This window comes from Eublepharis macularius, unplaced genomic scaffold (assembly GCF_028583425.1).
Source record: "Eublepharis macularius isolate TG4126 unplaced genomic scaffold, MPM_Emac_v1.0 Eublepharis_24, whole genome shotgun sequence".
NCBI lineage: Eukaryota > Metazoa > Chordata > Lepidosauria > Squamata > Eublepharidae > Eublepharis > Eublepharis macularius.
The window spans coordinates 160,633-183,509 of NW_026559726.1; the positions used below are offsets into that span (position 1 = coordinate 160,633).

General features: G+C 42.4%; 1 long non-coding RNA gene across 2 annotated transcripts in view; it reads left to right on the forward strand.

Annotated features, from left to right (window-relative positions):
* The window catches only part of LOC129346787 (uncharacterized), a 36,284-nt gene extending 13,685 nt beyond the window's left edge, over positions 1-22,599 (forward strand). Inside the window, exons 1-4 of one of the 2 annotated variants that reach the window (XR_008598935.1) lie at positions 3,522-3,603; positions 5,499-5,618; positions 19,735-19,849; positions 21,260-22,599. This is a non-coding gene — a long non-coding RNA (uncharacterized LOC129346787). Of the gene's footprint in view, positions 1-3,521; positions 3,604-5,498; positions 5,619-19,734; positions 19,850-21,259 lie in introns of those variants that run through there. The other variant, XR_008598934.1, reaches the window with a different exon arrangement.
* Positions 22,600-22,877: the final 278 nt, after the last annotated feature.

Genomic DNA, 22,877 nt, shown 5'->3' on the forward strand with positions numbered 1-22,877 from the left:
TGAGCCGGAGAAGCCTTTTTGCAATGCTTCTTTTTCATGCTGAATGCTAGTAGAGCCGTGAGAGACAGTTTTAGTGTGCAGGGGCACACTGAAACTTATCTCACTGCTGCTCTAGCAATCTGTAAGAGAGGCAGCATTAATCAGTGCTCCCTCCACTCATGAGTATGCCTTTGGACGCACTCAGAACATATTGCAGGCAAAACTTTGTGATGAGGCAGGTTAGTGTCCAGGGAGACACTGAACACTCTCTCACTGCTCTATTAGCATTCTGCGCGAAAAAGAGCATTGCAAAAAGACTCATGGCATAACAGAGAGGCAGTGTAGTACAGTGGTTAGTGTCCTTCCCTCAGTTCTGCCACGGTGCAATTCTCTCCCCTCCCATAATGGGTTTGGACATACTGAAAACTTACTGCAGGCAGGATTGTGGGAGGGACAGTGAGGGAAGGACACTAACTACTGTACCACACTGCCTCTCTCTTATGCCATGAGCCGGAGAAGCCTTTTTGCAATAATTCTTTTTCATGCTGAATGCTAGTAGAGCAGTGAGAGACATTTTTAGTGTGCAGGGGCACACTGAAACTTATCTCACTGCTGCTCTAGCAATCTGTAAGAGAGGCAGCATTAATCATTGCTCCCTCCACTCATGAGTATGCCTTTGGACGCACTGAGAACATATTGCAGGCAAAACTTTGTGAAGAGGCAGGTTAGTGTCCAGGGAGACACTGAACACTCTCTCACTGCTCTATTAGCATTCTGCGCGAAAAAGAGCATTGCAAAAAGACTCATGGCATAACAGAGAGGCAGTGTAGTACAGTGGTTAGTGTCCTTCCCTCAGTTCTGCCACGGTGCAATTCTCTCCCCTCCCATAGTGGGTTTGGACATACTGAAAACTTACTGCAGGCAGGATTGTGGGAGGGACAGTGAGGGAAGTGCACTAACCACTGTACCACACTGCCTCTCTCTTATGCCATGAGCGGGAAAAGCCTTTTTGCAATGCTTCTTTTTCATGCTGAATGCTAGTAGAGCAGTGAGAGACAGTTTTAGTGTGCAGGGGCACACTGAAACTTATCTCACTGCTGCTCTAGCAATCTGTAAGAGAGGCAGCATTAATCAGTGCTCCCTCCACTCATGAATATGCCTTTTTACACACTGAGAACATATTGCAGGCAAAACTTTGTGAAGAGGCAGGTTAGTGTCCAGGGAGACACTGAACACTCTCTTACTGCTCTATTAGCATTCTGCGCGAAAAAGAGCATTGCAAAAAGACTCATGGCATAACAGAGAGGCAGTGTACTACAGTGGTTAGTGTCCTTCCCTCAGTTCTGCCACGGTGCAATTCTCTCCCCTCCCATAGTGGGTTTGGACATACTGAAAACTTACTGCAGGCAGGATTGTGGGAGGGACAGTGAGGGAAGGACACTAACCACTGTACCACACTGCCTGTCTCTTATGCCATGAGCGGGAGAAGCCTTTTTGCAATGCTTCTTTTTCATGCTGAATGCTAGTAGAGCCGTGAGAGACAGTTTTAGTGTGCAGGGGCACACTGAAACTTATCTCACTGCTGCTCTAGCAATCTGTAAGAGAGGCAGCATTAATCAATGCTCCCTCCACTCATGAGTATGCCTTTGGACACCCTCCGAACTTATTGCAGGCAAAACTTTGTGAAAAGGCAGGGTGGTATATTGGTTAGTGTCCAAGGAGACACTGAACACTCTCTCACTGCTCTATTATCATTCTGCATTAGTGTCTGTCCTGGGACACTAATATACCACACTTCTTCTTCACGCAGGCATGAGTGGAGGGAGCATTTACTAATGCTGCTTTTTTGGCAGATTGTTAGAGCAGCAGTGAGTTAAGTTTAAGTTCACCGATGTTCTAGAATTCTGCAAGAAAAGCAGCATTAATAAATGCTCCCTCCACTCAGGGCTCCATGAAGAGGCAGTGTGGTATAGTGGTTAGTGTCCAAGGTGACACTGAACATTTTCTCACTGCTCTAACTAACCACTAGACCACCCTGCCTCCTCTTTAAGCCATGAGTGGAGGGAGCATTTATAAATGCTGCTTTTCTTTCAGAATGCTAGAACAGCAGTGAGTTAAGGTTCCTTGTTTCCTTGCAAACTAAAACTTTCTCTCCTAAAATCCTGCCTTCAGTATGTTTTTAGTGTGTGCACATCCCCTGTGTGTGTGTGGGGGGGGGATAAATGCAGCCTGGCAGGACTGAGGGAAGGACACTAACCACTGTACGACACTGACTCTCTGTTATGCCATGAGCAGGAAAATTCTTTTTGTAATGCTCTTTTTCATGCAGAACACTGAGAAAATTTTCAATGTGTCCTTGGACGCTAACCATTATATCAAGCTGCCTCCTCATTCAGCCATTAATGGAGGAAGAATTTCTTAGTGCTGCTTTTCTTCCAGAATGCTAGAACAGCAGAGAGTTTAAGTTCCCGTGTGTCCTTGCACACTAAAACTGTCCCTCCTACAATCCTGCCTGCAACAAGTTTGTAGTATGTCCAAAGCTCCTGTGTGTGTGTGGGGGGGGGAGATTTGCAGCCTGGCAGAACTGAGGGAAGGACACTAACCACTGTACAACACTACCTTTCTGTTATGCCATGGGTGGAAAAGTTTTTTTGCATGCAGAATGCTAGTAGAACTGTGAGAGAATTTTCAACGTTTCCTTGGACAATAACCACTATACAACCCTGCCTCTTCATTAAGCCATGAGTGGAGGGAGAATTTATTAATGCAATAAGTTTTTATTATGTCCAAAGCCCCTGTGGGGGGGGGTGGCGATTTGCAGCCTGGCAGAACTGAGGAATGGGCACTAACTACTGTACCACACTGCCTCTCTGTCATGCCTTGAGTGGGAGAAGTCTTTTTGCAATGCTCTTTTTCATGCAGAATGCTAGTAGAGCAGTGAGAAAATGTTCAGTGTGTCCTATGACACTAACCTCTATACCACCCTGCCTGTCCTCCATTGTCCCCGCCCCAACCTTGTCAGGTAGGTTAGGCTGAGATGGTGTGGCTGGCCCAGGAATTCCGCTTGGGAGTCCCAGATCCTAGCCTGACATGCTATTTAATGCCTCTTTGTAGTGTAAAGAAACATGATCAAAATGATGGACGTGACAGGGCTCCTTCAAAACATAGCAAATCTATTCCAGCATTCCCCCTTCCAGGGGAGGAAGGCACAGCACATACTCACACCCTCCACAGGCTTCTGAAAGTTTTTTCTAGGGTAAAATTGGGCTTGTCTAAAAATGCCAGCGATGATCTCTGGAAGTTGAGGGCAGCAGTTCCTTCAGTCTTTTGAAACAGGGCTGTGGCAAGAAGCTAAAGAGCTTTCCCAGCCCCGCACTGCACTAAACTGTCCCTTTAATTCCTGAAGCAGCAGCTGCACGTGGTTTGAGCTTTTCTCTCTCCCTGCTAGTTGGTGGGCTTAGCAGGCCCCGCCCACATCTGGAGGCAGTTTGGTTCCTCTCAGGCTCCGTAGGAGAGGAGAGGCGGGGCCTGGGCTTTCTCTGGGACGTTTGTCTCCCTGCCTTAGAGCCGTTTGCCTTTTGAATGCGGTTTGAATTGCTGGGCTACATGTGAGCCTGTCTGGAGGTAGGAGCTCAAGCACAGGGTGTGCAGGGGCAGGGCTGGAGAGGGCAGGGGTCACTTGGGACCAGGAAGAGGGGCAATGGCAGACGGATCAGTGCTGGCTCTGCAGGCTTGGGGCATCTGAAAACTCACCCCCTGGCATGGGAAGCTTTTCTCCTGCCTTTGCCTCTCTCTCATCTGGAGTGGCTACAACAGGATGGGCACTGCTCTCTCGGCAGGCTTTGGGCATCTGAAAGCTCAGCCTCCCCCTGGCATGAGAAGCCGCTCCTTACATTTCTCATAGTAAGAGGGAGAAAGGCATGTTAAGATCCTCATGCCTGCTTTCTCCTGCTCAGTTTCTCTTTTTGTGGGGCTTTACATTGTAATGTTTTCATAATCTAATACTAACTGTGTCCAATGGAGGGGGGGTGTCTCCTATTGCAGGCTGGTTTTTGCTGAAAATTGAAAAGGGGCTGATTTAAGTACATGTTCAGAGGTTGCCATGTGCACAGATTGTAATGGCTTTGTTTATTATATCTCCTAGCCACCCCCACCCCAGGTCCTTTTCCTTTGAAAAAACCTTTTGTTGTGCAGCCAAGATCTTTATTTCTGAACCAGAGGAAAATAGTGTTGGAAACTTATCATGCGGCATGGCATGGTGGCAACTCGCCTCCTTGCATTTTTCTCAGGAATGAATCTCTCCCTCCCTCCCTCCCTCCCTCCCTCTCTCTCGGCACCTCCCCATACCTCATACCGGCAGTTTCAAAGGTATTAATTTTGAAGCCAGAGACAGGCCCCCTGCAAAGAGTCTTTCGTTTTCTACACAACTCTATTCCTTTGCCTTCTTTTGTCTCCCCACTCTCACAGTCTCAGATGCCATTTCTACATGTACCTTTTTAAGCAGATTGTCCCATTTCGCTTACATTGGCAGAGAATCTATAGGAGGATATGACTCTGTCTTTAAAGGTCCTGCTTATTTTAAAATAAGCTTTACACTTGAGATCATTCCGAAGGCATTGGGGGAACATGTGAATATCACATGGGGTCACAATATTTAATAGTAAAGTGGCCGAGCCATGCGGGTAGCTTTGAGATCAGCCTGTGACTGTCCTCATGCACAGTCAACTCCTCATGCACAGTCAACTAGCCTGCAGTCCTTGTACAGCAATCCTTATAGCTTTATTTCATTTATACCCTGCCTTCCTCCCCAAGGTGTTCTCGTTGACTCTTGTTTTATCCTCACAGCAACCCTGTGAGGCAGGTTAAGCTGAGAGTGTGCCAGGCCCAAAGTCATTCAGAAAGCTTCCATGGTAGAGAGAAGATTCAAACTTGGGTCTCTCAGATCCTGTAAACGCTCTACCCCACTGGGTCTCCCGTTCTCCTGGCTTTCCACAAACTGTACGAAAGTGAATTATCTAGGAGGAGGGTTTTTCTGTGGCTATGAAGGCTGTAATGTACCCAAACGGTTCTGAGAGATACTTTGGAAAAAGGATAGGGACCGTAGACTAAAGTGCTATCCCTTGCTCTCTCTCAGAGTTGAATGGGTGTTATAAGGGATGACAGGGAAAGCAAGGAAGCCGGGAGGCATAGAAAAGAATGTCTGTTCCTTCCCTTTTTAGTTTTAAGGTCATTTCTAGAGCCTTGGTGCTACTAAGGTCCAGTCTTTACTCTCAATCCCTCCACCCTCGAGTGAGGTCAAGATCTGGGCGGGACAGGCCATTTGTCTCCTATTTCCACCTCCTCCCCAGTTTCTCTTGCTAGATAATTGAAAGGATGCTGGAGTTACTCAGTCTCTCAAGAACAGGCCTTTCTCCGTGAAATACAGATGATGTTCTTCTTTCTGTTTCCACTTTTTTGCTTGGAAGTGAACTTTGAAACTGTCTACTGCCACATAAATATTTTCATTTTAAAACTTCCAGATGGATCAGAAGAAAGAAGCTCTTGCTGTACAAGAAAAGCCTGACCTTGAAAAGAAGAGAAGAGAAGGGAAGCGGAAGCCTTGCTTCAAAGCATGGCTTTAACTCCTGCTGCTCCTACGGGTAAGAATTACAATGAACACATATCCCATAAACGTCCCTCACCCATGCACAAGTGAACCTTGAAAGTTGGGTTGTTAATTCATGCTTATTTGATATTTGTTCATAATTGATTCAACTTATCCAGCATAACTTTTCAGAATGTACTTCTAAGTTGTGCTTTAAATTTGCAGTAGATGAAATGCAGATTGTACCGTTGATCTGTAATGTTTGTTTTATTTGAGTTATCGTGTGCTCGTTTTCATGCAGAATGCTCGTAGAACAGGGAGAAAATTTTCAGTGTATCCTTGGACACTAAGCACTATAACCACTAGCCAGTTTACGACACTGCCTCTCTGTTATGCCATGAGCAGGAGAAGCCTTTTTGCAATGCTCTTTTTCATGCAGAATGCTAGTAGAGCAGTGAGAGCATGTTCAGTGTGTCCTTGGACACTATCCGTTATACCACCCAGCCTCTTCATTAAGCCATGAGTGGAGGGACCGTTTGTTAATGCTGCTTTTTTTGAATGGTCATAGATGCAGTTAGCCGTGTTAGTCTGTGGTGGCAAAATCAAAAAGAGTCCAGTAGCACCTTTAAGACTAATCAATTTTATTGTGGCATAAGCTACAATATACCTGACACCTGACGAAGAAAACTTGATATTCGAAAGCTTATGCTACAATAAAATTGGTTAGTCTTAAAGGTGCTACTGGACTCTTTTTGATTTTGCTTTTCTTGAAGAATGCCTGAACAGCATTGAGAAGTTCCCATATGTGTTTACACACCAAAACTGTCCCTCCTACAATCCTGCCTGTAATTTTGTGTGTGTGTGGGGGGGGGAGACTGGCAGCCTTGCAGAAATGAGGGAAGGACAGTAACCACTTGCAACACTGCCTCTCTGTTATGCCGTGAGTGGGGAAAGACTTTTTGCAGCACTCTTTTTCATGCAGAATCCTAGGACAACAGTGAGATAGTTTTCAGTGTGTACTTGGACACTAACCACTGTACCATCCTGCCCCTTCATTAATCTATGACTGGAGGGAGCATTTAATTATGCTTCTCTTGGAGAATTCTAGAGCAACAGTGAGTTAAGTTTCAGTTTGTCTTTGGACACTAACCATTATACCACCTGGACTTTTCATTAAGCCATGAGTGGAGGGAGCGTTTATTGATGCTGCTTTTCTTACTGAATGCTAGAACATCAGTGAGTTAAGTTTCCGTGTGTCCTTGCACGCTAAAACTGTCCCTCCTACAATCCTGCCTGCAATAAGTTTTTAGTGCATCCACTTCCCCTATTGGTGGTGGTGGGGGGAGATTTGTAGCCTGGCAGTACTGAGGGAAGGGCACTAACCACTGTACCACACTGCCTCTCTGTTATGCCATGAGTGGGAGAAGCCTTTTTGCAATGCTTCTTTTTCAAGCAGAATGCTGGTAGAGCAGTGAGAATATGTTCAGTGTGTCCTTGGGCACTAACCACTATACCGCCCTGCCTCTTCTTTAAGCCATGAGTGGAGGGAGGATTTATTAATGCTGCTTTTCTTGCAGATTGCTAGAGCAGCAGCGAGTTAACTTTAAGTTCACCGACGTTCAAGATCTTTTTCCACCTGCAGCACCTCTAGTGTCATCTATCTCCTGATATGTGACTGCGACCAATTTTATGTTGGCTGCACCACATGCCCCCTGCGATTACGCATCCAGGAACATACCTCTAGATGTAGAGCTCAGAATATGGCATAACAGGGGCAGTGTGGCTCATTGGTTAGTGTCCTTTCCTCAGTTCTGCAAGGGTGTGAATCTCTGCGGCCCCACACAGGGGCTTTGGACATGCTGAAAACTTACTGCAGGCAGGATTGTGGGAGGGACAGTGAGGGAAGGACACTAACCACTGTACCACACTGCCTGTCTCTTATGCCATGAGCGGGAGAAGCCTTTTTGCAATGCTTCTTTTTCATGCTGAATGCTAGTAGAGCAGTGAGAGACAGTTTTAGTGTGCAGGGGCACACTGAAACTTATCTCACTGCTGCTCTAGCAATCTGTAAGAGAGGCAGCATTAATCAGTGCTCCCTCCACTCATGAGTATGCCTTTGGACACCCTCCGAACTTATTGCAGGCCCAACTTTGTGAAGAGGCAGGGTGGTATATTGGTTAGTGTCCAAGGAGACACTGAACACTCTCTCACTGCTCTACTAGCATTCTGCATTAGTGTCTGTCCTGGGACACTAATATACCACACTTCTTCTTCATGCAGCCATGAGTGGAGGGAGCATTTACTAATGCTGCTTTTCTTCATCCCCTACTGGATGGGTAATTGCAGCCTGGCAGGACTGAGGAAGGACACCAACCACTGTACTACACTGCCTCTCTGTCATGCTATGAGCAGGAGAAGTCTATTTGGAAAGCTTTTTCATTAAGAATGCTAGTAGAAAAGTGAGAAATTTTGAAAGTGTCCTTGAACACCAACCATTATACCACCCTGCCTCTTCATTAAGCCATAAATGGAGGAAGCATTTATTAGTGTTGCTTTTCTTGCAGAATGTTAGAGCAGCAGTGAGTTAAGGTTCTGTGTGTTCTTGCGCACTAAAACTGTCCCTCCTACAATCCTGCCTGCAACAAGTTCTGAGTATATTCAAAGCCACTGTGTGTGGGGGGGCGGGCAGAGATTTACACCCTTGCAGAACTGAGGGAAGGACACTAACCAATGTAGCGCACTGGCTCTCTGTTATGCTATGCGTGGAAGAAGCCCTTTTGCAATGCTTCCTTTTCATGCAGAATGCTAGTAGAACAGTGAGAATTTTCAGCGTGTCCTTGGGCACTAACCACTAGACCACCCTGCCTCGTCTTTAAGCCATGAGTGGAGGGAGCATTTATAAATGCTGCTTTTCTTTCAGAATGCTAGAGCAGCAGTGAGTTAAGGTTCCTTGTGTCCTTGCAAACTAAAACTTTCCCCCCTAAAATCCTGCCTTCAGTATGTTTTTAGTGTGTGCAAATCCCCTATGTGTGTGGGGGGGGGGGATAATTGCAGCCTGGCAGGACTGAGGGAAGGACACTAACCACTGTAGCACAGTGCCTCTCTGTTACACCACGCGTGGGGGAAGCCCTTTTGCAGTGATCTTTTTCATGCTGAATGCTAGTAGAGCAGTGAGAAAATTTTGAATGCGTCTTTGGACGCTAACCATTATACAAACCTGCCTCCTCATTAAGCCATGAGTGGAGGGAGCGTTTATTGATGCTGCTTTTCTTCCAGAATGCTAGAACAGCAGAGAGTTAAGTTCCCGTGTGTCCTTGCACACTAAAACTGTCCCTCCTACAATCCTGCCTGCAACAAGTTTGTAGTATGTCCACTTCCCCTATTGGTGGTGGTGGGGGGCGATTTGTAGCCTGGCAGTACTGAGGGAAGGACACTAACCACTGTACCACACTGCCTCTCTGTTATGCCATGAGTGGGAGAAGCCTTTGTGCAATGTTCTTTTTCAAGCAGAATGCTGGTAGAACAGTGAGAATTTTCAGTGTGTCCTTGGACACTAACCACTATACCGCCCTGCCTCTTCTTTAAGCCATGAGTGGAGGGAGCATTTATAAATGCTGCTTTTTTGGCAGATTGTTAGAGCAGCAGTGAGTAAAGTTTAAGTTCACCGATGTTCTAGAATTCTGCAAGAAAAGCAGCATTAATAAATGCTCCCTCCACTCAGGGCTCCATGAAGAGGCAGTGTGGTATAGTGGTTAGTGTCCAAGGTGACACTGAACATTTTCTCACTGCTCTACTAGCATTCTGCATGAAAAAGAGCATCGCAAAAAGGCTTTTCGCGCTCAGGGCATAACAGAGAGGCAGTGTAGTACAGTGGTTAGTGTCCTTCCCTCAGTTCTGCCACGGTGCAATTCTCTCCCCCTCCATAGGGGCTTTGGAGATACTCACTGCAGCTCTAGCATTCTGCAAGCAAAGTAGTATTAATAAATGCTCACTCTACTGATGGCTTGGTGAAGAGGCAGGGTGGTATAATGGTTAGTGTCCAAGGACAGAGTGAAAATTTTCTCACTCCTCTACTAGCTTTCTGCATGAAAAAGAACATTGCAAAAAGGCTTCTCCTGCTCATAGTATAACAGGGGCAGTGTGGTTCATTGCTTAGTGTCCTTTCCTCAGTTCTGCAAGGGTGTGAATCTCTACGGCCCCACACAGGGGCTTTGGACATACTGAAAACTTACTGCAGGCAGGATTGTAGGAGGGACAGTGAGGGAAGGACACTAACCACTGTACCACACTGCCTCTCTCTCATGCCATGAGCGGGAGAAGCCTTTTTGCAATGCTTCTTTTTCATGCTGAATGCTAGTAGAGCCGTGAGAGACAGTTTTAGTGTGCAGGGGCACACTGAAACTTATCTCACTGCTGCTCTAGCAATCTGTAAGAGAGGCAGCATTAATCAGTGCTCCCTCCACTCATGAGTATGCCTTTGGACACCCTCCGAACTTATTGCAGGCCCAACTTTGTGAAGAGGCAGGGTGGTATATTGGTTAGTGTCCAAGGAGACACTGAACACTCTCTCACTGCTCTACTAGCATTCTGCATTAGTGTCTGTCCTGGGACACTAATATACCACACTTCTTCTTCATGCAGCCATGAGTGGAGGGAGCATTTACTAATGCTGCTTTTCTTCATCCCCTACTGGATGGGTAATTGCAGCCTGGCAGGACTGAGGAAGGACACCAACCACTGTACTACACTGCCTCTCTGTCATGCTATGAGCAGGAGAAGTCTATTTGGAAAGCTTTTTCATTAAGAATGCTAGTAGAAAAGTGAGAAATTTTGAAAGTGTCCTTGAACACCAACCATTATACCACCCTGCCTCTTCATTAAGCCATAAATGGAGGAAGCATTTATTAGTGTTGCTTTTCTTGCAGAATGTTAGAGCAGCAGTGAGTTAAGGTTCTGTGTGTTCTTGCGCACTAAAACTGTCCCTCCTACAATCCTGCCTGCAACAAGTTCTGAGTATATTCAAAGCCACTGTGTGTGGGGGGGCGGGCAGAGATTTACACCCTTGCAGAACTGAGGGAAGGACACTAACCAATGTAGCGCACTGGCTCTCTGTTATGCTATGCGTGGAAGAAGCCCTTTTGCAATGCTTCCTTTTCATGCAGAATGCTAGTAGAACAGTGAGAATTTTCAGCGTGTCCTTGGGCACTAACCACTAGACCACCCTGCCTCGTCTTTAAGCCATGAGTGGAGGGAGCATTTATAAATGCTGCTTTTCTTTCAGAATGCTAGAGCAGCAGTGAGTTAAGGTTCCTTGTGTCCTTGCAAACTAAAACTTTCCCCCCTAAAATCCTGCCTTCAGTATGTTTTTAGTGTGTGCAAATCCCCTATGTGTGTGGGGGGGGGGGATAATTGCAGCCTGGCAGGACTGAGGGAAGGACACTAACCACTGTAGCACAGTGCCTCTCTGTTACACCACGCGTGGGGGAAGCCCTTTTGCAGTGATCTTTTTCATGCTGAATGCTAGTAGAGCAGTGAGAAAATTTTGAATGCGTCTTTGGACGCTAACCATTATACAAACCTGCCTCCTCATTAAGCCATGAGTGGAGGGAGCGTTTATTGATGCTGCTTTTCTTCCAGAATGCTAGAACAGCAGAGAGTTAAGTTCCCGTGTGTCCTTGCACACTAAAACTGTCCCTCCTACAATCCTGCCTGCAACAAGTTTGTAGTATGTCCACTTCCCCTATTGGTGGTGGTGGGGGGCGATTTGTAGCCTGGCAGTACTGAGGGAAGGACACTAACCACTGTACCACACTGCCTCTCTGTTATGCCATGAGTGGGAGAAGCCTTTGTGCAATGTTCTTTTTCAAGCAGAATGCTGGTAGAACAGTGAGAATTTTCAGTGTGTCCTTGGACACTAACCACTATACCGCCCTGCCTCTTCTTTAAGCCATGAGTGGAGGGAGCATTTATAAATGCTGCTTTTTTGGCAGATTGTTAGAGCAGCAGTGAGTAAAGTTTAAGTTCACCGATGTTCTAGAATTCTGCAAGAAAAGCAGCATTAATAAATGCTCCCTCCACTCAGGGCTCCATGAAGAGGCAGTGTGGTATAGTGGTTAGTGTCCAAGGTGACACTGAACATTTTCTCACTGCTCTACTAGCATTCTGCATGAAAAAGAGCATCGCAAAAAGGCTTTTCGCGCTCAGGGCATAACAGAGAGGCAGTGTAGTACAGTGGTTAGTGTCCTTCCCTCAGTTCTGCCACGGTGCAATTCTCTCCCCCTCCATAGGGGCTTTGGAGATACTCACTGCAGCTCTAGCATTCTGCAAGCAAAGTAGTATTAATAAATGCTCACTCTACTGATGGCTTGGTGAAGAGGCAGGGTTGTATAATGGTTAGTGTCCAAGGACAGAGTGAAAATTTTCTCACTCCTCTACTAGCTTTCTGCATGAAAAAGAACATTGCAAAAAGGCTTCTCCTGCTCATAGTATAACAGGGGCAGTGTGGTTCATTGGTTAGTGTCCTTTCCTCAGTTCTGCAAGGGTGTGAATCTCTACGGCCCCACACAGGGGCTTTGGACATACTGAAAACTTACTGCAGGCAGGATTGTAGGAGGGACAGTGAGGGAAGGACACTAACCACTGTACCACACTGCCTCTCTCTCATGCCATGAGCGGGAGAAGCCTTTTTGCAATGCTTCTTTTTCATGCTGAATGCTAGTAGAGCCGTGAGAGACAGTTTTAGTGTGCAGGGGCACACTGAAACTTATCTCACTGCTGCTCTAGCAATCTGTAAGAGAGGCAGCATTAATTAATGCTCCCTCCACTCATGAGTATGCCTTTGGACACCCTCCGAACTTATTGCAGGCAAAACTTTGTGAAAAGGCAGGGTGGTATATTGGTTAGTGTCCAAGGAGACACTGAACACTCTCTCACTGCTCTACTAGCATTCTGCATTAGTGTCTGTCCTGGGACACTAATATACCACACTTCTTCTTCACGCAGGCATGAGTGGAGGGAGCATTTACTAATGCTGCTTTTCTTCATCCCCTACTGGATGGGTAATTGCAGCCTGGCAGGACTGAGGAAGGACACTAACCACTGTACTACACTGCCTCTCTGTCATGCTATGAGCAGGAGAAGTCTATTTGGAAAGCTTTTTCATTAAGAATGCTAGTAGAGGGGGGCGTGGCGTCGCTGACTCCGGGATGGACGCGTGCTGAAAGATCTCCGCTCCTCCCAGCCCCCAATTCTCCATATAAAGCTACACAACATTACTTTTGATTGCTATATTATGAAAAATAACAACGCTAAGAAGAGAAAGAACATAGTGAAAGCAGCTAAAAACTTACAGCCGCTTTTTTCGGCGCCTAAGGAGAGAATGCAGAGCGAGGAAGTAAAAATGGAGAGATCCAAAATGGCGGACGGACTACCTTCTCATGCGAGCGAAAAGGTACACAATGCTAATATAACCCTAGATCCTCAGCTCAATAAACTAAAGAATGAAATCCTAGAACAAATCGCTAAACTGATTGCCCCACTAACGGCACAACTGGCTGAAATAAAAGTGGACTTGCAAGCAACAAGTCTAAAAGCAGATAAAGCTTTAGATGCAAGTTCCTCGACACAGAGAGAAGTGAGCTTACTGCGTGAGGCTTTTGAAAACCAGCAAGAAAGACTGATTAACCTAGAAGTTAATATGAGACAGAATCACTTGAAGCTGAGGGGAATTGATGAACTTTTGTTACCAAAGGAAGATTTAATACCTGTAATCTCAAGATGGCTTGTAAAGCATCTGGAACTAGAAGAAGGGGTAAACACCCTAATTACAAAAGCCTACCGAATCGGAACTCCTAAGCAATATAAGAACAGACCTGTGCCAAGAGACATAATCATAGAGATACCTGATCAAAAAATAAAGATGAAAATAATTGAAACAGCTAAAATATCAGGCTCAATATTGTTCAATGGAACCCCAGTGCAAATATATACTGATTTACCGAGAGAAGCATTATTAATAAGGAAAGAACTGAAACCTATCACAGACGCGCTGAGGAAAGCTAACATCAGATATAAGTGGATAAATCATGTCAAGATATTAGTGATTTTGAACGGGAAACATCATGTTGCTACGAACTTAAGGAATGGAACAGAACTCTTGAATAACATCGGCGTGGAGATACCCATGGAGACAAGCAAGCAAAATCAGAAGAGAAAATTGACGGACATGTTTTCTCCACAGAAGGGAAGTAAGATCCCGATAAGAAATGCCTAGCAGTCCTTGGAGGACAAGAACTTTTAATTGAATTAATCAGCTATTGTTGTGTCTTATATATTATAATTAAGACAAATGGAGATTGGGGGTGGGGGGGGAGAGGGAGGGCTTCAACACAGCTCCGTGGTATTAGAACTTTTCATTTGGAAAATTACTTTCCAAAACTGTGGCGTGCAGTCAACGACCCAGTTTGAAAGTTCTACGAAATAGCTGGTAGCATGTAACTTGATTGTTAAAAGGTTATTGAGTTAAGAGAGTTTATAAAGATATTTGATATCCTAGGGGTAAAGGGAGGGGAGGGTGGGGGAGATTTAGGGATTTACGCTTATTAATAACACAAATCTCAAGAACTAGGGGAAGGAAGGGAAAGGTTGTATAGTTTAGTATAGTACAGGAGGTAACAAGTTTATAAGGAAGCTCACAAAATTCATATATTTACTTAATTATATCTTTAAAAAAAATAAAATTAATAAAAAAAAATTAAAAAAAATATTAAAATAGGGAAAACCATAAGGAAAAACTTCAGAAAAACAAAACAAAACAAATAAACAAAAAAAAATACCCATAGTTAGGATATAGGGATTAGTTATGTGTTTGTGAAAGAAGAGAGTGGAATTAAAATAGAGTGCTAAATTGTATGTCTTTTACTGTTTGATATTATTGTAGTAGATTGGTACTTGTGTTATATAAGAGAAGCAGTATTATATATACCAAATCATGGCTTCTAAATTTAAAATGACCACTCTAAATGTAAGAGGTTTGGGAAATCCTATAAAGCGGAGAAGAGTTATTTCATTGTTGGCCAAAACTAAATCTCAGGTAATTTTTCTACAGGAAACTCATGCTAAAAATAATGATACAGATATTTTAAAGGCAAGCTGGATTCATTCACAATACTATGCAGCAGGTAACTCCAAATCGAGGGGGGTGGCAATACTATTTACAAAGGATCTTCTATTTCAACATAAAAAAACCCTCAAAGATCCTAAAGGAAGATTCATCTTTGTTAAAGGTTTAATTCAAGAACAAATCTACACCTTCGCATCCATTTATGCCCCTAATAATCAACAATTAAATTTCATTGAAGAAACACTAGGAAAACTGGAGAAATTTCAGGAAGGTCATCTCATAGTAGGGGGGGACCTAAACTACATAATGGATTACAAATGGGACAGATCACACTTTGAGAAAAGAACCACTCAAAAAGATAGAAAGACAAAGTTGCCACCCATCTTACAAAGACACAACCTTATTGACATATGGAGACATCTACATGTAGGGGAAAAGGATTATACTTATTACTCTCAAAGGCACAACTCATATACTAGGATTGACTTTATTTTAGTCTCTGATTCAATGCTTGAGCAAGCGATTGATTCCCAAATAGGATCGTGTCTAATCTCTGATCACTCTTGGGTCAATGTTTTAATAGCTTCAGAAATACCAAAACAGTGCTCCAAACAATGGTGTTTACCGAAACATTTACTTTATAATCACCAAGCAGCTAAAGAAATAGAAAGAATCCTAGAAAGAGCCATAGCTGATAATAACTCTGAAGAAATAAAGGCTAATATACTCTGGGATACGATTAAGACAGTATCAAGAGGACATATTATAGCGCTTTCAGCGAATATAAACAAAGAAAAATTAAAATATAGACAGGATTTAGCAGAATCCATTAAAAGTTTGGAGGAAGAACATAAAATGACAGGGAGCAAAAAAACGTACCAAACATTAACTGCCCAACGTAAAATTTTAGAAACGCTTGACAGTAACAGTGTACATAGAAGTTTAATTAAGTCTAAGCAAAGATATTGGTTTAATACCCCAAAAGCCCTAAGAACTCTATCGAATAAAATAAAACAAAAAAATTTGAAAAATAACATTCACCTACTCCAAGACGAAAACAAAGTAAATCGCCATGATTCCAAATCAATTTTGCAAGTATTTAGAGAATTTTACACGAATTTGTATTCATCAATAAACCCCAAACAAACTAAGATTATGGATTTTCTACACTCACTTAAAAATGTAAAGAAATTGGAAGAGAACCATAGATTAATTTTAGAAAAACCTATCTCCTTACAGGAAACCCTAGAAGCAATTAAGTTAGCCAGAAATAACAAAGCCACGGGACCTGATGGATACCCATCAGAGTTCTATAAAAAATATGCTACATTGCTAGCTCAATATCTAACTAATACTTGCAATTTAGTTTTGGATGAATGTAAATTACCCCCTACCTGGAATATGGCCGATATAGTAGTTATACATAAACAAGGAAAAGACCCAACAAAAGCTGATTCATATAGACCAATATCACTTCTCAATCATGATTATAAATTATTTACATCTATATTGGTCCGACGTTTAAACTCATTCATAAGCAATTATATCCATAATAATCAGGCAGGTTTTATACCCAAAAGAGAAATTACAGACAATATTTATAAAACTTTAAATTTGATTGAGTATTGCAAAAATAACAGGACTGAAGCATTGTTTCTTTCTTTAGATATCCAAAAAGCATTTGATTCGGTTGAGAAAAAATACTTATGTAGCACCCTTCAATTTCTAGGCTTTGGTGAGAAATTCCTAAACACTATTGGAGCAATATATTCGCAACCTACAGCTAATATTAGACTTAATGGTCTACATTCAGAAAAAATTGTAATTAATAGAGGCACTAGACAGGGCTGTCCGCTATCTCCCATGCTCTTTGCTATAGCTTTGGAACTCTTCGCAGTAGCTTTAAGGGAAAATGAAAATATACTTGGAATCCCTATTAAAGATAGTTCCTTTAAAATCTCACTTTTCGCTGATGACATGCTAATTTATTTAACTAACCCAACAACCTCAATGACATATCTCCACCCCTTGTTAACTGAATTTGGTGCTATATCTGGCCTGATTGTTAATCAATCAAAATCACAAATCCTTCCTATCAATCTCTCTAAAAGTACTGAAAACATAATTTGTAAACAGTATAAATATCAATGGGCCTCAAATCATTTAACTTACCTCGGCATTAATATTACTTCCAAATTAAACGACCTTATCAAATTGAATCACCAAAGAATAGCTAACCAAATTAAAGCAGAAATCGTCAATTGGAATAAACTAAAACTTAGCTGGTTCGATAGATTTCATCTAATAAAATCATTTATATTACCTAAGTTTCTTTTCGTTTTCAGAGCAATCCCAATAACAATTCCCATAACGCTAATTACTCAATGGCAAACAATGATCAATAGTTTCTTATGGCAAAACAAACACCCAAGAATTTCTTATTCCACATTGAGACGAAAATCTAGAGACGGAGGTTTTAATTACCCAGATCTCAATTTATACCAAGCAGCAATTAGACTTCTAAACTTACTCCAACTCATCTCTGTGGAAACTACAGCAGAATGGATTACCCTTTTCAATACTCAATTGGACAAATCCTCCTTCAATGATTTAATATGGAACAAACAAATAAATAGACCCAAAAGCATTAACAAAAATACGTTTTTATTAGCAATTTTGCAGACATGGGACAAATTTAAAGCTAAACTTATTCCAGAAAAATCCAGATTCTCCTCATTTGTTAGTCTTGGTTCCCTCCAGGTCAAGAATCAGATTTCATAAATATATTTCAACAGGCTAAGATGACAAGATTAATTGATATAGCTACAAATTCAGGCCTGATGGAGAAATCAGAAATAGAAGACAAATTAATGCAAAAACTGTTATGGTTTAGATACTTACAGATTAAAAATATGATGGAACAAATAGGCATAAAATCAATAATGAAAACTCCCCTGACGGAATTTGAAATGATAATACGATCTTATACAGTTCAAAAAAAAAGGAATGATCTCCATACTTTACACTACATTACTGAACACACTGAACAAAAAGCAAATTCTTTGCCAATCCAGCTGGGCCAAAGATTGTAATATAGATCAATCTCTTGAGACATGGAATAAGATTTGGACTTCAACTATATTTAGATCAAACGTTACCCTAACTAAGCTGCAAACATTTAAGATTATTCACAGGTGGTATTTTACGCCTAAGAGACTATCCTATATATATCCATCAGCTTCCCCAAAATGCTGGAAAAACTGTGGAGAGACGGGCACGTTTGCCCATTGTTGGTGGGGCTGCCCTTTTATTAAAAGCTATTGGGAGAAAGTGACTGAATCAATCAGAACAATTACAGGATATGAAGTCCCTTTGGATCCCAAAATCATTTTTTTAGATCAATGGGATGACTTAGCTATACCTATGATTAGAAAAGAATTGTTTGCAACCCTTTTCGTAGTAGCAAAGAATGAGATAGCGTTGGTCTGGAAGAAAGATCATGCACCCTCTGTAGATTCATGGCTTGAAAAAGTGTGGAATCACTTCATAATGGAAAAAACCCATAATGACCTTTACATAGCTGAACAGTTTCCTGTGAATTCCAAGTTCATGGAAAAATGGCTTCCATTCTTTGAATATGTTGATAAAAATAATATCCAGCCTAGATCAAAAATACTTCAATTACTCTCTCTAGAACCTTTACATTATAGCTTATATGTTTTGTTGAACTATATAGCTCTTAACTGTATGTACTTAACTCCCTCCTGTATCACAATAGTTCTGTACTGGTTAATGTTTTGATTTATATGTGTACGTTTGTATGTTGTAATGGTTTATCTGCAATAAAAGTTTAAAAAATCAAAAAAAAAAAAAGAATGCTAGTAGAAAAGTGAGAAATTTTGAAAGTGTCCTTGAACACCAACCATTATACCACCCTGCCTCTTCATTAAGCCATAAATGGAGGAAGCATTTATTAGTGTTGCTTTTCTTGCAGAATGTTAGAGCAGCAGTGAGTTAAGGTTCTGTGTGTTCTTGCGCACTAAAACTGTCCCTCCTACAATCCTGCCTGCAACAAGTTCTGAGTATATTCAAAGCCACTGTGTGTGGGGGGGCGGGCAGAGATTTACACCCTTGCAGAACTGAGGGAAGGACACTAACCAATGTAGCGCACTGGCTCTCTGTTATGCTATGCGTGGAAGAAGCCCTTTTGCAATGCTTCCTTTTCATGCAGAATGCTAGTAGAACAGTGAGAATTTTCAGCGTGTCCTTGGGCACTAACCACTAGACCACCCTGCCTCGTCTTTAAGCCATGAGTGGAGGGAGCATTTATAAATGCTGCTTTTCTTTCAGAATGCTAGAGCAGCAGTGAGTTAAGGTTCCTTGTGTCCTTGCAAACTAAAACTTTCCCCCCTAAAATCCTGCCTTCAGTATGTTTTTAGTGTGTGCAAATCCCCTATGTGTGTGGGGGGGGGGATAATTGCAGCCTGGCAGGACTGAGGGAAGGACACTAACCACTGTACTACACTGCCTCTCTGTTATGCCATGAGCAGGAAAATTCTTTTTGTAATGCTCTTTTTCATGCAGAACACTGAGAATATTTTCAATGTGTCCTTGGACGCTAACCATTATATCAAGCTGCCTCCTCATTCAGCCATTAATGGAGGAAGAATTTCTTAGTGCTGCTTTTCTTCCAGAATGCTAGAACAGCAGAGAGTTTAAGTTTCAGTGTGTCCTTGCACACTAAAACTGTCCCTCCTACAATCCTGCCTGCAACAAGTTTTTAGTATGTCCAAAGCTCCTGTGTGTGTGTGGGGGGGGAAGATTTGCAGCCTGGCAGAACTGAGGGAAAGACACTAACAACTGTACAACACTACCTTGCTGTTATGCCATGGGTGGAAATTGTCCCCACACCAACCTTGTCAGGTAGGTTAGGTTTTCGCGAATCACAGTTCTCGTCAGATGCATCTAACATGGCTGGATCTATTTTTACTCAGGAGAGAGATTGAAACTATCTGCTGCCACATAAATATTTTCATTTTAAAACTTGCAGATGGATCAGAGGAAAGAAGCTCTTGCTGTACAAGAAAAGCCTGACCTTGAAAAGAAGAGAAGGGAAGCAGAAGCCTTGCTTCAAAGCATGGCTTTAACTCCTGCTGCTCCTATGGGTAAGAATAACAATACACACACATCCCGTAGATGTCCCTCCCCCGTGCACAAGTGTACCTTGAAAGTTCATGCTTGTATTTGTTATTTGTTCATAATTGCTGCAACTTATCCCACATAACTTTTCAGAATGTACTGCTATGTTGGAGTTTAAATTTGCAATAGATTAATAACAGATTGTGCAGTTGATGCATAATGTTTGTTTTATTTGAGTTATCATCTGGTCAGTGTTTAAAGGTTTATCTATGGAAAACTTCATGCACTTCAGTATTACATGTGTTAAGCAAATAAAAGCAGGAATCTTTAAGGTAAAATTGCAAGAGAATCTCATGGTTAGCAGCTAACTGTTGCCATTCTTTTTCTTTACTAAGCGTCTTCTAGACAAGTAATTGAATACCTTAAAAGGGTAATCGAGCAGATGTAACCTAGACGTAGGAACGCTTCAGTTCTTCCTGAACTGAAAATATATTTTAGCTGAAATTTAGACATTAATGTTCTGTATGCTATAAGGCATCGAAGGTAATATTTCCAAAACACCTGGAGTAACTTTTGCATTGACATACAGTTAAGCTCCTGAAAATTCAGACTGTTTCTTGCCAAGGCCTATAGCCAGCCTTATTTTTAAAGGGGGAGTCGCCCAAGAGGGGCATCACAGAATTGTGAGTGACTCCCTAAAGGCTTGTTTCAGGTGGATGGATACCTGCGTTGGTCTGTAGCAGAAGAGCAAGATGTGGGAACTTGTGAGTCTTTTTCTGATTTTTCAGGCTTGGCCAACTTTTTAACTACCCAAAATAAAGGTGTGCCTTAAAGTGGACAACGAAAAAGACAACTTACTTTACTGCTTTAAGAAAATAATAATACCAGACAGAGGGTACCATAATTAGAAGACTGGTGAAGAGTAAACAGCATAAAGAGAATTCAACAGTTACATCTTTTACTAAAAATAAAGCTGAATTGTTCTTGATCATGAGATCCTTTATTGGCATGTAAAAAAATTTAAATACAGAGACTCCATACAAAATGAAATTAAAATACAGATAAGAGCAGGGCAACAGTGCAGCAAAAGCAGTGCAGAATATCACTTGTCTGGGCGTATAGCCATGGCACTGTAGAGGAACTTAGGTACCATTTCCGTTATTTTCCCATCTGGATTATCAAGCAGGAACCGAATATTAAAATCATCAGAAAACTCTGAAAGTTGCGCTAATAAAGGATGTAGAAGATCCCGGTGTAGGATCTTCTGATTGAACATGAGAAAGGCTTCTGTTTTTCTCAGAAGCTTGCACACAATGTGGTATCTTTTTTAGTTATAAAAAGATAAATACGAAACACTCTTTGGTGTTTGATCGCGATCCTGGTCTAGTATAGGTATAAGCAAGTTTTGTTTTCTTTCCTTGAAACTTCTCTGACAGGATCCTGCAGGTGAGAAGAGGACTGTGTACGGCAGTGCATCTTCTTTGTGTCACCAGCTTGTTTGACACCAGAGCGTGTGGCATTTGAAGTCTGAACTCAGCTACCCCCTGGAAACCGTGCCGTGAGATGTTTTCCACTCACCCCAATCCATTTTTTCAGCTACAGGAGGGTTGAAAGGACGCACGTTATGTAGTCCTTTTCATTGTTTCCAAGCCTACCAATTCTCGATACACTTCACTAAATTTTGCATTGGGCACCATTTCCAAGGAGCAAGGCAGCATGTAGACACTGTAAAGAAATAAAATGTTTCGTAGAGTGCCAGTGTAGTGTGGTGCTCAGAATATTGAGGAAGGCCCTGTGAAAGCAGGCTTAAATTTCTGCCCTGGCTGGCCTTGGACTCTCTCAGCCTAACCTTCCTCACAGGGATGTTTAGGTGACTAAAATATATTGTGCTTCCCTGCATTCCTTGGCCTTATGCTCACATATCAGTACATTTATGTAGTACTCTATGTTTAATTACAATTCTCAGAAACCCAAAATTTCTGTGACGCCCTGACATCTACAACCTGACAAAGACTTCTGTTTTGTTTTTAAGAAATATAATAAATCATAGAGTGCCAGTGTAGTGCAGTGGTCAGAATACTGAGGAAGAATCTGGGAAAACAGGCTTAAATTCCTGCTCTGCCCTGGCTGATCTTGGACAGATCCCACTCTCTCGGCCTAACTTACCTCACAGGAATGATGTGATGATAAAAATATACTGTACTTCCCTGCATTTCCTGGCCTTACGCTAACATGTTTGTACATACGTGGTGCTCTTGTCATGTTGCTGTTCTCTGTTTTTTGTAAAATCTGTTCAATTGAATTCTAAGAATCAGCTTTCCTCTTTAAAGAGTGAGCTGGCCTTGACACGAAATGTGAACGAGTATGGAACGAGTATGTGAACAAGTCTCGCTACTGGCCTCAAACCCAGACTTTGCACGCTGGGTTTATAGTGGTCTTTCAGAGCACTAATTGAGTGATGTTGGCCTTTAAAACCAGGTTTCTCCTTGAGAAACAAGCATGTCTTGATAACGGTCAGCGGGATTGATTTGATGAAGAAAGCGCTTATTAAACGCTAAACATTTTGGCTTTAACTTAATCTCTTTCTCCACATAGAAACCACATCTGAGGGTGTGATATGCTCCAGAGCGACAGCAGCCTCGTCGTGTGATGCAGATTAGTCCAAGGCTTCACTTTATGCTTTCCACCGGCACAACATCTCCCGAGTGAAACAGGCGCAAGTAGCGTATAATGTGGATGGTGATCCTTCAGGCATTTCATCCTTGTCATTAGGACATCGAGCTCTAGTTACAGGGAGAAATTTAATGATGTTACTGTGCCACCGCAAATAAAACATACTCTCTATTGACACTCATGCTTCCTGTGTCCTTGACAGCAATGTCATGTGCAGAGATTGAGGAACACGCCACTTCTTTACCTCCTGGAAGGAAACTCTTCAGATCTTTTCTCTTCCTGTGGTAAAGAAGCACCAGCGCAAGAGAACGTATCCTATGGTGAAAGAAAGCCAGTTTGGTGTAGCGGTTAAGAGGGCACGACTCTAATCTGGAGAACTGG